This window comes from Gavialis gangeticus, unplaced genomic scaffold, assembly GCF_001723915.1.
Source record: "Gavialis gangeticus isolate Ggan-Ray unplaced genomic scaffold, GavGan_comp1, whole genome shotgun sequence".
Taxonomy (NCBI): Eukaryota; Metazoa; Chordata; order Crocodylia; family Gavialidae; genus Gavialis; species Gavialis gangeticus.
Genome location: NW_017729032.1, coordinates 67,089,480 through 67,096,623, shown reverse-complemented (window position 1 = coordinate 67,096,623; position 7,144 = coordinate 67,089,480).

The window sequence follows — 7,144 nt, the reverse complement described above, 5'->3', positions numbered from 1 at the left end:
ATATAGTGGTGTTTCATTTTAATCATGGAAAAATGTGATTTTGGGGGGGGTTTTTTTAGTACAAAAATTGGGGATTTTTTTTTATATCAGAGAAAACCAGGGTCCCTGATGATGACTCATGTAGATGTTTGCACACTTAACAGTGCTGATATTGAGTGGTATCATACAGCACACTTAAAAGGCTCATATGGAACCACAGAGTGCCAAGGCACCCAGCTGAGAATCACTGCATGAGATGTTTAAGTAGTGTCCATTTATTAATTTAATGCTTAGAACATAAAATTAGATCATTTCCATGACAAGATCAATAAAGCCCACTATGAGCAGTCCACAAAAGAGCTACAACAAAACAAAATGACTATTGCTTGTTAAGGGGGGTGGGGGGTAAAACATGGGAATAATACATCTTTGGATTTTCTGAGAAGCAAAATTTCACTTCTAGCTGTAAATCTTCAACCATATTTAAATGGTGCTGAATTTCAGAACCCAAAAGCAGCTATGCTTGTGGTGGCCAAAACTTTATCAGAACTACATCAATAATTCAGTGACACAACGCCAATGGTAGTCCTGACTCAGCTTCAAAGCCCAAGATTCAGCTTTAAAACTGTTGAGATTTAAGCACTGCTTTCTGAGTCAGTCTGTGTTGCTGATCAACAAAAACTTGTGATGAACTCAGAATCACACTCAAACATTTTTAAGCATGTTCCTCCTGTCAAAGAGGAAAGGTATGCTGACCAAACAGAAATTCCTCCTGAAACGAGAAGCATGTCAGGATATCTCTGCAGTTACTTCTGCTTTCTTGCCTGCTACCATCACATATAAAAACCTACTGCTTCTTTTTGGAACTGCGTGAGTGAAATAAGTCAAAATTTGCTGAAACAATGAGAGATTGCAGATGAGGGTTGCTCTGGCTATAGTGTTCTTGCCTGAATAATGGGACTGTGCAAAGCTTTGGTCCCTGATTCGATTCGGCAGAAATTTGGCCTGATTTGGTGGCCGAATATCCAAATCTGAATTGAATCAGAGGACCCTTTAATCTCTCCAAATCAATTCAGAGAGATTCAGAAAGATTCGGCAATTTGGACATAGACACAGCTTTAAATGTTTTTTCTACATACCTCTAGGTAGCAGGCGGATTGTGAGTGCTGCGATGCTGGGGCGCATGGAGTGTCCCACAGGAGCACAGTGGGATGGATCCCCAGAAGCACTTCTGGTCCACTTCTGGGTCCTCTATGGAGCATGCGAGGGGCCCCCTCCTCCCCTGCACCCCCTCCACCTCAGCGACTGGTGCCTCCTGGGTCTGGGTGGGCACCCAGGGTCCCCCCACAGTTGATCGCCAAGCCAGGGAGGTGCAGGGGGACCCCCAGCACAATTCCCGACAGACCTGGAAGTGGACTGGAAGTACTTCCAGTCCACTTCTGGGTTCGCCACCGAACACATGGAGGGCTCTTCTGCACTCCTGTGGGACGCTCCATTCGCCCCACCATCGCAGCATTCACATGCTGCCCTGGTACCTTGAGGTATGTAAAAAAAAAAATTAAACCTGCGTCTGTCCAAATCGCTGATTCTTCAAATCAGCATTGAATCTTCAGATTTGAATTCAACTGAATTGAATCAGGGACAGTGATCCAAATCAATGAATCGAATTACTGTCCCTGATTCGGGCCAAATCCAAATCAAATAGGGCCTGCTTTGCACACCCCTACTGAACAGAAGACTTGCTAATTACTCTATTAAAATATTCTAGGCCAAATTTTGTATGGCATCTCTTTGTTACTTGGTTGTGGCCCTGGGTTTGGCAGGGAGGCCAATTGATGCCTGCTAGTAGTCATGTGTTGGTGCCCTGGTGGTATGTTGCACCTAAGAAACTGTTGCTGTTATGGGGAGTGTGTTGAATATATGGCACAGAAAATGTTCCTAGAGGAAATCATGTTGGTAAGAGGTGGTTGTTTTTACCAGGCATCAAATATATGGCCATGGAGACTCTTCCAGTCTTTGACTCCTGCTTGAGAGAGATATTTCAACCTATGCACACCAATCATGGCTTCTAAGAGACCTTTGCAGCTGGGAATTGCTTTTGTCATTCCTTCACCTCTGACATGATCCTCACACCTCTGTGCCAGCACATGCACACCTCTATGCCACCTTTTCAGGAAGGTGGTGAAGACTGGCTCTGCTGGCCACTTTCTCAAGCTGGAGAAGCCCTAGCAAGACATCTGTCTTAGCATCAGCTCTCAATATGAATGGGATGAGGAGGAAGGGTAACAATTTCCCCCAAATTCAGCTACGTGCTTTAGTGTAGGACTGAAGTTTAGTAGCAGGCATGTGGGGGATTGAAGTTGTTGGCAGGGATGCCCTCCACCCTATTCAAATGCCATGCCAGTTTCCTTTACCTGCCCAATCTGCTGCTCTATTGTCTGCTCCATGCCCTATATTCCCTGCCTAATCTGCTCTGCATTTTGCTCTCCCATATTTTCCCTGCCCGTTTTGCTGCTCTGCCTTCTGCTTCCTGGCCTATGCCCCCAATCTGATCTTCTGCTCTGCTTTCTGCTTCCTTCCCTGCACTCCCTGCCTGATAGTGTGATCCCAGCCAGAGAGTGTCAGTGGATAGGTCTGTATCCTCTTGGCAGGAGGTGGCCAGTGGTGTCCCGCAGGGTTTGGTTCTTGGCCCAGTGCTGTTCAACATCTTTATCAATGATATAAATGACGATGTGGAAAGCACACTGGCCAAGTTTGCAGATGATACTAAGTTATGTGGAAAACTGGTCATGCTAGGGAATAGGATGTGGATCCAAACAGACATGAACAAGCTGCAAAGGTGGGGAGAGCAGAACTGTATGCAGTTCAATAAGGATAAATGCAGAGTGCTTCATCTGGGAAGAAGTAACCAGTGACATGAATATAGATTAGGAGATGTCCTGGCCAACACGATAGCTGAAAGGGACCTTGGGGTTATGGTTGATCACAGGATGAACATGCGCTGCCAGTGCAATGCTGTAGTCAACAGAGCTAATAGCATACTGGGATGCACTAGCTGATGCATCACAAGCAAGGCTAAGGAAGTGATACTTTCTTTCTATTTGGCGGCAGTGAGACCCCAGCTGGAGTGTTGTGTCCAGTTCTGGGCACCGCACTTCAAAAAGACATGGAGAATCTTGAAAGGGTCCAGAGAAGGGCCACAAGAATGATTATGGGCCTGGAGGACAAACCTTATAAGGAAAGACTTAGGGATCTGGGACTCTTCAGCCTGGGGAAGAAAAGACTGAGGAGGGACCTGGTGGCCATGTATAAGCATATAAGGGGTGAATATTGGAAACTGAGAGAAAAAACATTCACTAGGGTGCCCCAGGGGAGGACAAGGAGCAATGGTCATAAACTGTTAGAGAATGGGTTCAGGTTGAATGTAAGGAAGAACTTCTTTATGGTAAGGGTGACCAAAATCTGGAATAGACTTCCCAATGAGGTGCTGCAGGCCCCAGCCTTGGAAGTCTTCAAGATGAGACTAGACAGATCTCAGCAGTACTCCTGCCCAGACCGGGGGCGTTGAACTCAATCAGCTTTCAAGGTCCCTTCCAGCCCTTAATTTCTATGATTCTGTGATCTGCTGCTCTGCTTTCTGTTCCCTGCCCTATCTACCACTGTGCTGCCTGTCCCCTCCCTGATCTGCCATATGGCATACACAGAGGCTGCACATTGGCCACTTCTGCTTTAGAGCCATCACCCTACTGTGCTCTAGTAATAGCCCATACAGAAGGAATATATTCACAGGAAAAAAATCACAGAAATAAACAAAGTTGAAAAGTTTGAGATGCAGTCTTTTTTTGTCTCCTGGTCACAAAACTAGAGGGGGCTATGAAGTTTCTCTATGGATTTCAGTAAATTTAAGGCTTCAGTTCAGATTGCAGACTGAATCATAGCTTGGGTTTTTGTTCAGACTCAACAATACTGGAGTCTTACACAATTTGCTGGTGAGAATTTTTTCCACCAAATCAGCATTTTTCATGCAACATTGACTGATGAGTCATGAAATATGTGTCAATCTTGTTACCTCACAATCTTGATCTAACTTCACTGCTTCATCAGGGTGTAGTGACAGTGAGTGAGCTTAATATTAAAGCTGGAGCTTATCAGATCAGTTTTAAATTTTTGGCTTTACTACAAAATTCTGCTGTGATCATAGGTAAATCTCAGGCTCTCTGCGCTTCCATTTCTAACTGAAATGGGGAGAATATTGCGGCTCTCCTCCCACCCTTTGTATCATCTATTCAGATGGAAAAAGTCATTTAGGGCCTGGCTGTCCAACTGGCAGTCTAAGAGCCACATGTGACCCATGATGTGTTAATGTGCAGCCCCTGGGCTGTCATCCAACCCCCACTCTCCCCATTGCTCTGGCTGCAATAGTAGCTGCAGGCTCTAGGCTGTCCTCTCCTTTGGCTGCAGCTTTCTGCCTTGGCCCAGGGGCAGCACAGTGCAGGGTGAATCTGCGGCCACAGACGGTGGAGAAGCAGGGGGATCCTGCCCACACAATGGAGCAGAGGGGGGGGAAGGGGTACCCTTGCAGGGGTGCATTGTGGTGGGGGTGGAGTCACTTGTGTGCCCACACAGCAGTGTGGGGGAATATCCATGGTACAACCTGCATGGCCTGTTCGTGCATTCCCTAGAGCATGTTACCCCCAGCAGCTTAGAAGTTTGACAGCCCTGACTTAGGGTATGAGTTATCTCTTGCTTTTGTATTACATGACAGGCACTGCTCCTGGCAGACACCTCACAGCATAGGGATTCTGAACTAGGTCAGGTCCTGGAAACTGCCTAAACACGGTGACATGGGGGTCTGTGCAGACTCACTTTCCTCACTGAAAAGCTTATTGCACCTTTTAATTTTGCTTCCCAGCAAGGTAAACTGTGAAGCCTGTGCGAAGCACTGCAGCAGTGCAGCAAGACTGCCTCTGGTTCAACTCCACCACCATATCTCATGCAGAGGTATGCTAAGTGCCACTAACAGGAATACAACCACTAGGTGTCTCTGCCTTCCCTTAACATGCATAACAAACCTTAAATTTTTCTTGTTCCAGTAGAGTCTTTTGGTTTTAGTTTTACTTTCTGATTGTTTTTGCCATAAACTAGGTTCCCCTCTTTCTGTACAGTTTTAAGAGAGGAAAGCTTGGACTAGATTGAGGTGACTGCCAATTCCAGGTCAGGCAGATCTGATCTCTTTTACACTTCCTGGTCCAGGGCACACAATAGCAATGTGGTAGCAAAAAGTTGCTAGGATTGCCCTAAACTTACACCAGCCATGACATTCATTTTCCCTCTGAGGAGCATTGTGACCTTTACCTCACCCTGGCAGCAGCTTCTGTAGTTTCCCTGTTAGTGTTAGAACAGTGGGGGTTTCCCCCCCATCTTCCTCATGATAATCACTCTTGCTCTGTACGGGCATTTATACATGTGGCTCCAGAGGGCAGGAAGAGGGGGGACTAATTAGAGCCGCTGTAGTTAAAGCACCATGAACATCTTACGTATCAGCATCCCCACGCTTAACAATGGTGGTGGAAGCGCTTTAACTAAAGCTTGCTTGATGAGCTTTAGGTTAAGTGCCCCCGCCATGAGTTTTAAGCGCAGGGATGCTGATACACAAGGCACTGGCGTCTGCTGAAGCACAGTAATTGCTACACTCCAGCATACTCAATTAATTGAGCCTGCTCCAACCCAGTATAATTATGCCCAGCTTCTTTTAAGACTGACCTCAGCTTCTTCCAGAGGCTGGTCTGTACCAACCCTAAAGCTTCTGTTCTGCTAATTGGCAATGTAACATTAACTCTCTTTTTCATGTACTACTTCAACACCCTCATCCACGTTAATCTCAATTCAAGCTATTAGGTAATAAGTTACTGCAGCAGGAGTCAAGCTCTCTGAAAAAGTTCCATTATCTGGAGAATTTATGAAAGGATAATAAGAAATCAGAATGGGAAAAGTAGCTTCTCACCTTTATAGGATGCATTAAATGGACCTGAGGGGTCTTTTTGCAATATTGGAAATCTGCATCTTGCCTACCTGGCTGCCTCTAAAGACAAGTGGAGAAGTAATAGAGCTCCTATGTCAAAGAAATCATGCTGGCAAATTAAACATTAAAGAAATCTATCATCAAGGTTGATACCACATAACTACAAAATAGCGGAGTAATTAAGAAAGTTTGTTAATAATTAAGACAGTAAGGCACAGCCAGACATGCAGTAGATCTACCTCATCTGGACTTAAATAAAGTGTTTATTATGGTCACTTCTAGGGAAAGGATTAACCTGGAGAAGACAAGGTTGGTACATGAACTGTGAGACGGATAAATAACTGGTAAAAGGAGAGATGGCCACAGGTTGGGTTGGGAAGAGCAGTAGTCTGGTGAAAAGAGGTTATAAAAGTTTGTCTCCTCAAAGGTCAGACTTTTAATGAGACTAATCATATTTCATGACATTACTGTGCGCTCTTTGTGCCAATGAAATTTTTTGATGATACACAGGTAGGAGGCATTTCTAATACAAAGATTAGAGGATGAATCATACAGGCCTGAAATTCAGTGGTACAAAGTGCAATGTCTTGTACTTGGAGACTAACAAGAATTTCAGCTATCAGCTGGGAGGACATAAATTGGAAACAATGGGGATGAAAAGGACCAGGGTGTGTGAGCTAGTTATAAGATGACTAGGAGACACCAATTTGATCTTGCAGTGGGAAAGGCAAGCATGATCAGATGAAGTATTCCCAGTGAAGAGAAGAAAATAGTCATGCTGTTGTACAAGACACACTGTATTCCAGATGTGTACTGTTCTGGTCAACAAAAATGAACTGAAAGATGCAAAGAAGGACTACTTAGGAGAGTGGAAAGCCCATCTTATTAACACAGGCAAAAACAGCTTTGCTTGTTTAGCCTGGCATCCTGAGGGCTGAGAGGAGATGCATTTACTCTCTCTAAATATATCCAGGGGAGAGTAAATACCAGGGAGGGGGAAAAGCTATTGAAGTTAATAGACAACGTTGGCACAAAACAAATGAGTATAAACTGGCCATGACTAATGTTACCTCTCAGCTCCATGTTCTTGGGGAACCCCAACACAGGATGCAGCCTGTCTGACTCACAAAGAATCCCCCCCCC